Source organism: Osmia bicornis, unplaced genomic scaffold, assembly GCF_907164935.1.
Source record: "Osmia bicornis bicornis unplaced genomic scaffold, iOsmBic2.1, whole genome shotgun sequence".
NCBI classification, from domain to species: Eukaryota; Metazoa; Arthropoda; class Insecta; order Hymenoptera; family Megachilidae; genus Osmia; species Osmia bicornis.
The window spans coordinates 334,297-349,559 of record NW_025791318.1 but is presented as its reverse complement, the minus strand read 5'-3'; the positions used below and the strand labels follow the sequence as shown (position 1 = coordinate 349,559).

General features: G+C 39.7%; 1 long non-coding RNA gene across 3 annotated transcripts; it reads right to left on the bottom strand.

Annotated features, from left to right (window-relative positions):
• Positions 1 to 3,972: 3,972 nt before the first annotated feature.
• Positions 3,973 to 15,230, bottom strand: LOC114882448. 3 transcript variants are annotated; one of them, XR_006830332.1, is made up of 9 exons: positions 14,682 to 15,230; positions 14,506 to 14,609; positions 8,966 to 9,134; positions 8,210 to 8,387; positions 7,452 to 7,630; positions 6,682 to 6,870; positions 5,914 to 6,090; positions 5,136 to 5,322; positions 3,973 to 4,570 (listed from the first exon to the last, which is right to left on the bottom strand). It is a non-coding gene; the product is annotated as an uncharacterized LOC114882448 (long non-coding RNA). The 3 variants fall into 3 exon arrangements; XR_006830331.1 differs by having other exon boundaries at positions 14,506 to 14,741; XR_006830333.1 differs by lacking the exons at positions 14,506 to 14,609; positions 14,682 to 15,230 and adding an exon at positions 13,828 to 13,956.
• Positions 15,231 to 15,263: the final 33 nt, after the last annotated feature.

Below are 15,263 nucleotides of genomic sequence, written 5' to 3'. Positions count from 1 at the left end.
ATCGGGGCGTGGGGGAAAGAGCACGTCACACCTCTTAATAACAGGGCCAGATTGCTGCCCTTTCTACTTCCCTGAGCCAGCCGAATTATGAGCAGCCGGGGTCATCACTGCAGGAATAGGCATAGGCAGGAGCATTCCGCGAGGAATAACCTTGTGGCATCCTTATCTTTACTTTACCCATCTCATTTTCCCGAATGTCACAGACCTTGTGCCTCTTCGCCTCCCCTGCACCCCCATCAGTGCCTTCATTAGTACTTTTACTAGCACCCACACCACGTGACAACGGCAGTGGCAAAGGGGGGGGCGGAGGAGCCCTGCAACCATCCCAGCACCAAAGTCACTTCCACTTTCGGAATCCGACCATTCGACGCTGAAAATCTCATTAAGACCCTCAAGGTCCACTTTGTTGATGTTGCCCCTTCCTGCACTTGTCATATTAGCCAGTGGGCCACTAGTTCGCAAGGTGAATAACGATAAGCAACGAACGAACTTGTGTAACTGAACTGAGAGACGGTATGACAGCCACGTGTTACATTGACCCGTATCACACGTAGTAATATCCACAATCGCGCAAATCGCGCAAATGCACCTGTAGCAGTACGCCTGCACCGTAGATACGCAGGCACGTATTCTTACGTATTTTAACACCGCAGGGGGACAAATACTGTGTGTACAGCGCAAAGTCCATGTACGATGTTCGTTCACTGCGATGTTCGTATGTCGTAATGTCGTAGTAGTAAAATAAAGTAAGAGTAGGAGTAAAAATAAAGTAAAGTAAGTCGGTGCGAGATGCTGATAGCAGCAGAAGCAGGACAATTACTAACGAACGGCAAACACAGCAACCACCAAACACCGAGCACGAGGCAATTGTATTGCACGACAATGCCTGATAATGTCTATTAATGTCTAACAACCCTCAATCAGTCCCATTAATTACAGCAAAAAGCAAGCACCAGTCCACCAAAGTCACAAAGGGCGATTCACCGCAAGTAAATCGTTCAACTGTTCACTGGTTTCAATGTCAACGTTAAAATAAAGAATAAAGAATACAAGATGGAAGTTGAAACCACGATAAGTATTCATGAATGGCGTAGGAGAATTTAAGATTGATATTCAACAATCAGAGAGCTAAAAGTTTGGAGATCACCAAACTGCAGAAAACCGATCAGGTAGGCCAATCAAGCAGGGGTAAGGGCAATCCGAGAGCTTAAAAAACTAAAGAGCCAAGAGCTAGAGAGCCAGGAACCAAGAGCGTAAGACAATGGCGTCGCGAGCACTTGTATTAATACCATTGAAATGTCATATAAGTCCATAGATGTATAGATACATCCTAATCATAGAACGCAAAATTGAGCATGATTTAAAATTGGGGATGTGGACTCGAGATTGAGGGCAAGAATCAACAATCAACAATGCCGTGGTTTCCCAATTATACCAGATTTAACCAGATTTATTTCAAATCAATCTGAGGCACCGCGATCGTTCGCGCCATTACAACGCAGCCACAGGCCATGGGTACGGCAGCCCCGCCTACAAATTCCCACCCTCGCCGAAAAGCAGGCAGCCAAGCAAGCACAATTATTCCTCATCGTTTTCCACAGCAACTATCCAAGATGGCAGCACCGCCAGGATCGCCCGGCCGTCCGCGTAGAGATCAAAAAACATCACACATCAAGCATCAGTCCAACGCGCAAGCGCCAATCTCACAGCAGTCACGAGATCAGACTTAAATGGTGCGGCGGCAATATATGAATACGTAATTATCGAGTAAACGCAAGTAAGCAAAGCTAATGACGTCCAGTTAAAACCGGATACAGGGCCATAAACCCAAGTTAATAAGCAGTTAACAAAATCATAATCAAGATCACAATGAAGTTTCAATAAATCAAATCAAGAGCTGAGAAATAAGATCGCATCCTAGTTCGCCTGTACCATGCCAGGTCGAGTTAGATCCATGGCTAAGCAGAACTGGGCGAACAGTTAAGATTGAATCAGATCAAATTCAAAAACAAAATTGAACTAAAATGAGGCAGCAGATAGTGCTTAGACACACTCAGCAATCATCATCAGATGTCCCGGCGCAATGAGTTATAGATCGTATAACAAATAACAAATAACAATACGATACAATGTAATATAGCCGACAGCAGTCATACACCCGCGCCTATTCCAAAGGTGATTATATTGGTACCTGTCATTCAACCTCCCAGGTAGCAAGCCAAAGAATTCCCTTCCCAAAGCAAATACTGAATACTATTTTCAATCCCTGAGCCTTCATATACCTTTTAATTACCCCCCCTTTAGACCGTAAAGAACGTTGTTAACCACCCGAAATAGGTAAAGTCAGGTCAGAATCCGAGTCATAATCGATCAATATGCATCTATTGATTTACTTTAATGATTATGCATCTACAATTCAATGGTCAGTAGGCGATTAAATCAAATAACCCGCCCACCAGGTGCAGGATCAGCTGTAAGATTAGGTCAAGTCAGATCAGTACGCCAGCATAGCCACCCACAGGTTCAGACAAGCATTCATGTATTGATAGGTGCCGCGTCGTTCGAAGCGCTGGCCAAGGCGCCCCGCCAGGTAACGGTGAAAGCAAAATGATAATGGATAAAGCCACACATGGGGCCATCTATGGATGCGCACGTCAAGACACCGATGGCGCCAGGCTAACCAACCATCAGGCGCAAGCGAAAAGCCCACCCTCGCAAAAAGGCCACCAGTCCTACGAGTAAGACACACTGCGCCACCCGGCAGTGGTAACGTAATTAATAATGACAGCAACCACCAAGTCCCGCCACCAGGCCACGCCAAGATCGTCGATCAGACTGAAGTTCAGTCGAACGCAAGTTTAAATTAGATAGGCAATAATAAATAATAAATAATTAATTAGTAAGTTAGCGGCAATTAAGTTAATAAGTTAATAGCTGTTGTAGTAAATCGGAGTCAATCGACTTGACTCACCAGATGAACGAACCGTGATTCGTCGGTAAGTTAGCCGCTGGGTACATAGCAATGCGTCGTGCAGAATAAGGTTAGGTGACCCCGGTAAGTAGATGAACGAGCGTACTGATCATAATCGCAATTATCTCAGATCATGAGGATAACCAAGTCAATTGTGTCTGATAGTATTCGATCACCAGAGTGCCAGCCTGACCGAGTCGGCAATGCAAAAATCTCTCATTAGATTACGAAATCAGCAGCAGCAGGCAGGCCGGAAAAACCAAGGAGAAACCAGGGCAATCCCATGCAGTCCAAAATTAATGATTCTAATGATTAAATGAACCGGCAGTAAGGCACAGTCGGCCCCGTCACCGCTAACACCGTATGAAGAGAGGGGGAACGCCCGGACCATCCTCAGTCCAGTCCAGACCAGTCCAGACCACCCACCCGCGTCACCCATATTAAGATCATTAAACAACCCTGACAGTCCGAGAGCAACAGCCACTAGTGAAGGACCCATTAGTGCTGATCAATTGCTAGCCAATTATTAACTAAATAAATGAACTAAAACCACGGAATTAATATTGAGACCAAGGTAAACTAACTATACCCGCCCACAACCAATGCTTCCAGCGGCCGAAAAGACTGAATTCGGCCACAGAGAAGTCCAGCTCACGACTGCAATCATGTTAAAAACCCCGTCCCAATATAATTGTTAACACAAAATGAGTAAGCGATAGGGGGGGGGGGGGGGGGGGGGGGGGGTAACAGCTAAATTAACTTAGATAGCTAGGACAACTTGTTAATAATAGGAAATCAGCCCGGTACTGCAACATTGAGGATTGCATAAGACCCTATTAAATTGAGTAGCAATTAATGATCGATGACTAATGTAAGACCTCCGATTACGCAACTGTAGATAAACAACGGGAGAGAGCGCAGCTCTAAATTGATATGGACAATTAAACATTTCGGATCAAAGCAATTTAACTTAATACAATCATTTAATCAAGTTTCCTCGGTTCGCTGCGGCCAGCGGCAAATCCCGCGGCACAACAAGCCAAGATACCATACATATTACAACAGGTACTGTGTATAATATAGTATAATAATAATGCATCATTAGTATAGTCTTACTTATTGTCAGGTATGGATTAAATATAGATAAAATATGAATTAAGTATAAGATCAGTAGAATATATAATTAATACCAATAGGATATAGATAATGAGCATAAAATACCACCGTCACTATCGACACAGGTCGCCCGGCAATACAATGCCCGCTGCAGCATATTCCTTGTACATAGGGATTCTCGAGATTAATGGTTAAATCTGTTGGCTCCCTAAATAATGGCACAACCAATCCGATCCAATCCAATTAGCAATCCTTCAACCATTTAATATGCCAACCCGGCACGCGACATCGTAGCTATCAATAAGCCATATAATGGCACAATGCAACAATTGCAACAGATTAGCAGGTTACCAGGTTACCCGCATCATAAAGGTTCATGGGCCAACCGGACAAATCCGCCAACTCCAGCCAAATCATCCCAATACATCCCAATTTAGCCCAATCAGATCCAACTCAGCTCAATTCCGATCAGGCTCCCAGCACCTGCAGAAGCAAAGCATCAATAAGCAACAATAAAGTGACAAACAACAACAACGAGTATCATGGCAGGAGAAATGTATAAGTGAATCTGAACAGCAAGTAGCTAATTAGGTAACCAGAATAGTGAATCAAAAGGAGTAATAGAAGATGATACGCATACCAGCGCCCCAATAATACAGTCAATAGCCCACGTAGGACCCTGCGGCATTAAGTAAATAATTGACAAAGTTAAGTAATAGATAAATACAAAGCCCCAAAACCCATCGCTTGAGTAAAATTTTAATAAGAAAGAAAGAGTGCCGCAAGAACACTTAGATTAAGGTCCGAAAAATTAATCGCTAATCCTCTCGGCTCGCTGCATTCCCACTGAATGACCTCGAAGTCAACAGCGAGCCGAGGTACCGGTGCATAAAAGATATCATATAGTAAGCCACGTATAATTAATAATTTAATGATAATTTAGTAATCCAGCAATTAGTAATTTAATAATTCAGCAATCAATATAATCAATATAATAATGTTCATAACCAATATATAAATATATAATAGAAGAGAATCTGGATATTACCGTAACTATAGATAAGCCATTTAATGGCATAATGCAACAATGCGCTAATTGCAGCAGATCAAGGTTACCAAGCTACCCTCGTCATAAGATTCGCAGGACAGCTGGACGAATTCGCTGTCTCCAACCAGATCAGCCCAATTCAGCCCAATCAATCTAGTCCTGTTTAATTCCAACCGCGGTCCAGCACCTGTAGAAGCAAGCCTAATAAGCAACAACAAAGCAACAAAGCAACAAGGCAACAATACGCCTAGCAGGTACTGTGGTAAGGAAAGATATAAGTAGATAGGAACATCAGCAGTTAAATGATTATTCTAATAGCTAGAATAGCTTATCATAAAGAGTGGCATAATCGAGAATAGTACGCGTAACAACGTCTCAATAATCCGTAGGCCGCGCAGCACCTTACAGCATTAAGTAAGTAATTGATCAAGCTAAACCAAATAATAAATGAACACCAAACCTAGCGACTCAGCACCCGACTAAAATTAATTTAATAGGTGAGAAAGAGTGCCGCATTAGACAACTGGCAGAAATATTTAAGTCAAGGTCCGAAATATTTAGTCGCAGATTCTCTCGGCTCGCTGCATTCCCACTGGTCGACTTCAGGGCCCACAGCGAGCCGAGGTACCAATATATAAAAGATGTCATGTATTATAAGCCGCGTATAATTAATAATAATAGTAATTCAATAATTTAATAATTACTAATCAGTATAATCAATATAATCATGCTCAAAATAAGAATATAATATATAATATAAAGAAAATCAAGATATTACCGTGATTATATAATTTGCAACCAAATTGCAACAAATTGCAACAGATTACCAGGTTATCAGTTACCCGTATCATAAAGATTCACAGGACAGCCGGACGATCTATTAATTCCAACCAGATCATCTCAATTCAGCCCGATCAAATCTAACCCCGTTCAATTCCAACCGGGTTCCCAACACCTGTAGAAGCAAAGCATAATAAGCAACAATAAAGCAACAGGCAACAATATGACTAGCAGGTATTGTGGCAAGGGAAGGTATAAGTAGATCGGAATATCAGCAGTTAAATAACTATTCTAATAGCTAGAATAGCTTATCAGAAAGAGTGGCGAAATCGAGGATAGTACGCATAACAGCGTCCCAATAACATAATCAGAAGGCCGCGCAAAACCCTGCAGCATTAAATAAGTAATTGATCAAGCTAAGCAAATAATAAATAAATAAATAAATACCAAACCTAACAACCCAGCACTCGGCTAAATTAATTTAATAAGTGAGAAAGAGTGCCGCATTAGACAGCTGGCAATAACGCTTAAGTTAGGGTCCGAAATATTTAGTCGCTGATTCTCTCGGTTCACTGCATTCCCACTGAACAATTTCAGGGCCACCAGCGAGCCGAGGTACCAATATATAAAGATATCATGTATTACAAGCCGCGTATAATTAATAATAATAGTAATTCAGTAATTTAATTCAATAATCAGTATAATCAATATAACCATGCTCAAAATAAGAATATAATATATAATATAAAGAAAATCAAGATATTACCGTGATTATATAATTTTGCACCCAAATTGCAACAGATTGCAACAGATTACCAGGTTATCAGTTACCCGTATCATAAAGATTCACAGGACACCGAACGATCTATTAATTCCAACCAGATCATCTCAGTTCACAACTCAATTCAGCCCGATCAAATCTAACCCCGTTCAATTCCAACCGGGATCCTAGCACCTGTAGAAGCAAAGCATAATAAGCAACAATAAAGCAGCAGGTAACAATATGACTAGCAGGTATTGTGACAAGGGAAGGCATAAGTAGATCGGAATATCAGCAGTTAAATAACTATTCTAATAGCTAGAGTAGCTTATCAAAAAGAGTGGCGTAATCGAGGATAGCGTAACAGCGTCCCAATAACATAATCAGTAGGCCGCGCAAAACCCTACAGTATTAAATAAATAATTGATCAAGCTAAAGTAAATAATAAATAAATAAATACCAAACCTAACAACCCAGCACTTGACTAAATCAATTCAAGTGAGAAAGAGTGCCGCATTAGACAACTGGCAGAAACAATTAAGTTAAGGTCCGAAATATTTAGTCTCTGGTTCTCTCGGCTCGCTGCGTTCCCACTGAACGACTTCAGTGCCAACAGCGAGCCGAGGCACCAATATATATGAAGATATCATGTATTATAAGCCGCGTGTAATTAATAATAATAATAATTAAGCAATTTAATAATTCAATAATCAGTATAATACAGTCATGCTCAAATAAGAATATAATATATAATATAAAGAAAATCAAGATATTACCGTGATTATTAATAATTTGTAACAAAATTGCAACAGATTGCAACAGATTACCAGGTTATCAGTTACCCGTATCATAAAGATTCACAGGACAACCGGACGATCTATTAATTCCAACCATATCATCTCAATTCAGCCCGATCAAATCTAACCCCGTTCAATTCCAACCGGGCTCCCAGCACCTGTAGAAGCAAAGCATAATAAGCAACAATAAAGCAACAGCAATATGACTAGCAGGTATTGTGGCAAGGGAAGGTATAAGTAGATCGGAATATCAGCAGTTAAATAACTATTCTAACTAGAATAGCTTATCAGAAAGAGTGGCGAATCGAGGATAGTACGCATAACAGCGTCCCAATAACATAATCAGCAGGCCGCGCAAAACCCTGCAGCATTAAATAAATAATTGATCAAGCTAAAGTAAATAATAAATAAATAAATACCAAACCTAACAACCCAGCACTCGACTAAGTTAATTTAATAAGTGAGAAAGAGTGCCGCATTAGACAACTGGCAATAGCGCTTAAGTTAGGGTCCGAAATATTTAGTCACTGATTCTCTCGGCTCACTGCATTCCCACCGACGACTTCAGGGCCAACAGCGAGCCGAGGTATCAGTATATAAAGATATCATATATTATAAGCCGCGTATAATTAATAATAATAGTAATTCAGTAATTTAATTCAATAATCAGTATAATCAATATAATCATGCTCAAAATAAGAATATAACATATAATATAAAGAAAATCAAGATATTACCGTGATTATATAATTTTGCACCCAAATTGCAACAGATTGCAGCAGATTACCAGGTTATCAGTTACCCGTATCATAAAGATTAACAGGACAACCGGACGATCTATTAATTCCAACCAGATCATCACAATTCAGCCCGATCAAATCTAACCCCGTTCAATTCCAACCGGGCTCCCAGCACCTGTAGAAGCAAAGCGTAATAAGCAACAATAAAGCAGCAGGCAACGATATGACTAGCAGGTATTGTGACAAGGGAAGGTGTAAGTAGATCGGAATATCAGCAGTTAAATAACTATTCTAACAGCTAGAATAGCTTATCAGAAAGAGTGGCGTAGTCGAGGATACGCGTAACAGCGTCCCAATAACATAATCAGTAGACCACGCAAAACCCTGCAGTATTAAGTAAATAATTGATCAAGCTAAAGTAAATAATAAATAAATACCAAACCTAACAACCCAGCACTTGACTAAATCAATTTAAGTGAGAAAGAGTGCCGCATTAGACAACTGGCAGAAACACTTAAGTTAAGGTCCGAAATATTTAGTCTCTGGTTCTCTCGGTTCGCTGCGTTCCCACTGAACGACTTCAGGGCCAACAGCGAGCCGAGGCACCAATATATATAAAGATATCATGTATTATAAGCCGCGTGTAGTTAATAATAATAATAATTCAGCAATTTAATAATTCAATAATCAGTATAATACAATCATGCTCAAATAAGAATATAATATATAATATAAAGAAAATCAAGATATTACCGTGATCATTAATAATTTGTAACAAAATTGCAGCAGATTGCAACGGATTTCCAGGTTATACCCGTATCATAAAAATTCACAGGGCAACCGGACGATCCATCCCAATCAGATCATCTCAATTCAGCCCGATCAATCAAACCCCGTTCAATTTCCACCGGGCTCCCAGCACCTGTAGAATCAAAGCGTAATAAGCAACAATAAAGCAGCAAGGCAGCAAGACTAGCAGGTATTGTGGCAAGGGAAGGTATAAGTAGATCGGAATCAGTTAAATAACTATTCTAATAGCTAGAATAGCCTATCAGAAAGAGTGGCGCAATCGATGATAGTACGCATAACAGCGTCCCAATAACATAATCAGTAGGGCACGCGGAACTCTGCAACCGCAAGTAAGTAATTAGTTGAGTTAAATTAAATAAATAAATACAAAACCTAGCAACCCAGCACTTGACTAAGATTTAACAAGAGAGAAGGAGTGCCGCACTAGACAACTGGCGGGAACACTTAAGTTAAAGTCCGAAATACTTGATAGCTGTTTCCCTCGGCTCGCTGCATTCCCACTAAACGACCTCAAGTTAACAGCGAGCCAAGGTATTAATACATAGAGATATCATATGATAAGCCGCGTATAATTAACAATAATAATAATAATAATTATTCTTTAATCCTGTAATTTAGTAATTCAATAATTCAGTAATCAGAGTAATCAATATAATCATGTTCGCAAGAAATAAAACAAGCCAAAGAAAATCAAGATATTACCGTAGCCATTAATAAGCCATATAATGACCTAATGCGCAAGATTGTAGCAGGTTACCAGGATATCAGGTTACCCGTATAATAAAGATTCATGGGACAACCGGACACTCCATCAATCCCAACCAGACCAGTCCATACCATCCTAATTCAGCCCAATGAAATCCAACCCAGCCCGATTCCAACCGGGCTCCCAGCACCAATATTGTCTATACCAGGCCACAATACAATGTCCCATAGAAGAAAGCCCAACCAAGAACCGTTACAAGCATAAACTCCTTTAGCATTATTCACCACCACAACCATTGCCACCATGAGTCCATCAGTTGTTCGCCTTGGCATTCTCTGCAATCAAGATTATTTCCAATCATGAGGAGACCGGAATCATGACCACAACTGAAATCAAAGCAATCCTGCGTTAAATAAGATAGAAGTGTAAGTACAGTTAACTTATCGCCAGGGGCACAGCAATAGAAAGACAAATAAAGTGCTTTATGATAGTAGTTGAAGTCAGAGAACCCCGACCCCCTAAAGGAAACATTGAGACACAGATCATACCAATAACCCAAATCACACCAATAACGTAAAGTAATTAATTAGAACCGTGCAAACCTCAGTTGCATTGAGTAAGAGTTAGATCAATTAACCATTAGATACCGTACCCACCCAATCAGGCGCGAACGCAAGTAAGAAAGAAAGGTTACGGCTTAGATTATTTGCCAGAGCAACCAAGATCAAATCAACAATCATAGGTTATCTCAATCTACATAATCGACACTGGGCAACCCCGAATTAACAAAAAATTATAAAAACCAGCCACTGCAATGAGAGGACTGCAGGTACTGACTAATGATAAGCATAATGCAAGTATGAATCTACAAATCTACTTAGAGTATGAAATTAGCTAATCAATTAACGAAGACATCCCCGTTAATGGCCATCAATAGATACAGCCGTTTAGCATCGCGATGCGACAGAAATCGCACAGGTTACCCGCTCCGATGGGGTTAGCAGAAACAGTAAGAACAGTAATCTGAAGATAAATAAATAAAATAAACAAACAGTTTAACACATTTAACACGAGGATTAAGTCAATTAATAACAATTGCGGTTGGACCAAACAAATTAACCGGGAATGAACCGAGAAACTGTACAATACTTTCCACCTCATCGTCGAGCATCGCAAACGTACACGATACGGAGTATACAACGCACATAACCAACGAACGCAAAGATAGGAAACCCCAATATCGTACTTGAACCAAGTCGCAGTTGGCAAGCAGCGACTCACGGCCGGCGGCGAAACGGCGAACCAGCCTGGCGGTGAGTCATAGATTATATAATCCATCATCTTAAAGTTTTAAACCCTCAAGCTCCAGCTCCAGATCTACCCCCACCCCACACCAGCTTGCTCCGTTATTCATTTAAGGATATAATATAATATAATTATTAACTAAATTAAATGAGATTAATAGAATTAATAAGATTGATAAGGTAGATAAAAGGATAAACAAAACAACACAAGGCACACTAGAGCGCACCTTGCTCAAATAAAGCCCACTGATATTGCCCATCACACAATGTACCGCAATGCAGTGTCCCATGAAAGGAAGTCTCATCCAATTAACCGAGCAATTAACCAGCTTAATTAACATTATCAACATCACAAAACCATCATTTGTCACCTAAGAGATCTATAGGAACCCCAGAATAAATAAGCAAGAGTGAGGCCAAGATTGGAGTAATAGATGAACATAGAAAACGTCATAGAAAATGTTGCTTAACACTAAGTGTAACACTATCTAATCAGTTAGTTCATATTCAGATGTATGTTACATGATGACCGTAAAATATGAACATAAAACATAAAACATAAAACATAAATTCCAAATTATTATCCCTCGAGACAATCCAATGCATAAATAGAATAAGAGAATCAATGGATGTTGCACTACTACGCATAAATGCAGCCTTGCGAATTTAGCGAATTCTGAAATGAGCAGTAACATTATACAACCTCGATATTATCATTGGTACGACCCCAAATAAGAAGCAAGTAGTATGTAAATGTAAAGATGTCAATAGAGTTCAATAATATAGATATAGGTAACGAATAGGAGAATGGGAGAATAAGTGAGATAAAGTGGCGAGTGCATAGAATAATACAATAAACGGAAATAAATAGCGCATAGTGGTAAACGTGACTGAACCGAGCCGAGTAAGTGGCATCAAGAAACTAGCTACAAGCGAGCTACCCATTGCAATCCAAGATTATTCCCAGTCATGAGAAGACCGGAACCATGATTACGATTGAAATCAGACTAAACCTACGCTAAAGTAAGACAAGAGTGAAGGTACAGTTAATTTATCATCAGGGCACAATAATAGAAAGACAGATAAGGTACTTTATGAAGTAGTCAAAGTCAAAGAAACCTTGAAGGAAGAAGCATTGAGGTACATCAACCAATCATACCCGTAACGTAGTTAATTAATTAGAACAGTACAAGCCTCCGTTGCATTGAATAAGAACTGGATCAACTAACTATTAGATACCGCACCCACTCAAGGCATAAATGAAAGAAAGAAAGAAAAGAAAGGTTACGGCTTAAATTATTTGCCAGAGCAATAACAATCAAGATCAGATCATTGATTAACTCAATTTACCGTAATCAACCCTGAACCACCCTGGATTAACAGAGGATTAACAAACCAGACACTACGTTGAAAAGCTTGCAGGTAAACTGGCTAATGATAAGTATAATATAAGTGATAAGTATAATACAGGTATGAATCTACTTAGAGTACAAAATCAGTTAATTAATCAATTAATAAGACATCACCGTTAATGGCCATCAATAAATACAGCCGTTTAACATCACGATGCGACAGAAATCGCACAGGTTACACGCTCCGATGGGATTAGCAGGAACAGTAAGAACAGTAATCTGGAGATAAATAAATAAATAAATAAATGAAATAAAATAAACAGTTTAACACATTTAACACGAGGATTAAATCAATCAATAAATAGCAATTGCAATTGGACCAAACAAATTAACCGGGAATGAACCGTGAAGCTACACAATACTTTCCACCTCATCGTCGAGCATCGTAAACGTACACGATACGGAGTATACCAACACACATAACCACCGAATGCAAAGATAGGAAACCCCAATATCCAAGTTGTATAGTTGAAGTCGACAAGCGGCGACTCACGGCAGAGCGGCGAAACGGCGAACCAGCATGGCAACGAGCCATAGATTATATAGCCCGCCATCTTGGAGTTTAAATCTCAAACTCAAACTCAAACTCCAAATCTACACCCACCCTACATTTGCCCATTCCACTAACTCATTTAGGGGATATAATTATTAACCAATTGACTGAATTACCTGAGATTAATAAAATAATATAATAAATAACAAAACAAACAAAATAAGCACGCTAAGGCACGCTTCCTCAAATAATGCTCACTGATATTGTCTATAACACACACACCATAATGCAGTGTCCCATAAAAGGAAGACTCAGTAATCGAATCAATCAAATTAAACATTAATGTGTAACAAACCCAGTCCGCATTGTCACTATCATGGAGCCATTTATTCGACTAAGGAATCTATAGAAAATCCATAAAAACCCTAGCATAAATAAGTAGAAGCAAGGCCAGAATTAGATCAATTAGAGCAATCAAAGCAATACTATATGATGAGCACAGAAGATGTTATTTATCACTGGGTGCAACACTATTCAACCAACTCAAATTGAAATGTATGTTACATAATAACCACAAACCACAGGCTCCAAATTACCACCCCTTCGAAGCAACTTGGTGCATAATAAATAGAATAAGAAAGTGCATAGAATAAGAAGATGAATTGAATAAGAAAGTGAATGAATGTTGCACTACTGTGCATAAATGCAACTCTGCATAACCTGCAAATTCTGAAATGAGCAGCAACATTATACACCCCATGATATTAACGGATCACGCATCATTAGAACAACACCAGTTGTTAATAGAATTCAATAATAAGGCAACGAGTGAAGGAATAAAAGAATGAGGTAAGGTGACGAGTGCATGCAAATAACAAATAGTAGTAAACCGTGAATAGTGGTGAACATAGAACGCAGTACGTAGTTGAGCTGAGTTGCATGAGTGACACCAAGAAACCAGCCAGCGAGCCCTCCGCTGCCATCAAACAGCCTGTTCCCAACCGTGAGGAGACCGGGGTCATGATCACAGTTGAAATCAGACTAAACCTGCATTAAAATAAGACAAGACAGAAGTGAGAGTAAAGTTAAGCCATCGTCAGGGGCACTGTAACAGGAAATACAAATAACTAGAGTGCTTTATAGAAATAGTTAAGATCAATGAGAGCTTGAAGGGAACAATAAGATACAGCCCCCAATCATACCAATAACGTAACGTAATGTAATTATTAATTAGGACCATGCGAACCTATGTTGCATTGAGTAAGAATTGGGTCAATTAACTATTAGGTACCGTACCCAACCAATCAGTCACACATGCAGGAAAGAAAGAAGGACTACGATTTCAATTTCAATTATTCGCTAAAGCAATTAGGATCAAAACATCAATCATTAGCTATCTCAATTCGCTGTAATCGACACTAGACAATTCCAAGTTAACAGAAGATTGACAAACCGGACGCTACATTGAAAGGGCTGCAAATAGACTGGCTAATAATGCGTATGCAAGTATGAATCTACTTAGAGTATGAATCAACTAATTAAATTAGATTAAGAACAAAAGACATCACCGTTAATGGTCATCAATAGCAATACAGCCGCCTAGCATCACAATGCGACAAAGATCGCACAGGTTACACTCAATAGGATTAGCAAGATCAGCAGCTACAGTAATCTGAATATAAGCAAAACAACAACAAAATAAAATAAATAATAAACAGCTTAGCACTTGAATCAGATCAATTACCCGTTAGCAACTGCGATTGAACCCAACAATAACTTAACTTGAGAGTGAGAAAACTACACAATACTCTCTATCTTCTGGGCATCATAAGCATGCACGAAACGGAGCACACAAAGCCTACAAATATGACCAACGAGTGTAAGATGCACAAGATAAGAGACCCAGATATCCGAATCGGGTCGAGTCGAAGTCGACAGGCAGCGACTCACGGCAAAGCGGCGAAACGGCGAACCAGTATGGCGACGAGCCATAGATTATATTATACGATCCGTCATCTTGAAGTTTTAAATCTCAACTCCAGCTCTACACCCACCCAAACGCCTGTCCCGTTCATTCATAAGAAGATATAGCGAATAAATATGGATACAAACTATAAAAGAAAGTGGACCAGCCACAAAGCTAGATTAACAATTATAAATAAATAGATAACCCGTATAAAACGCGCAGATTGCGCGGAGTGCCGAACGCACTGCGCCAGCACACTATCGCGACGCAGAAAAAACAAATTGCGCAAAATACCGAAAATAAGAAAAACAGCCGTCAAGGGAGGAAAGGCCGAATAAATAAATAAACCAGGATAAACAA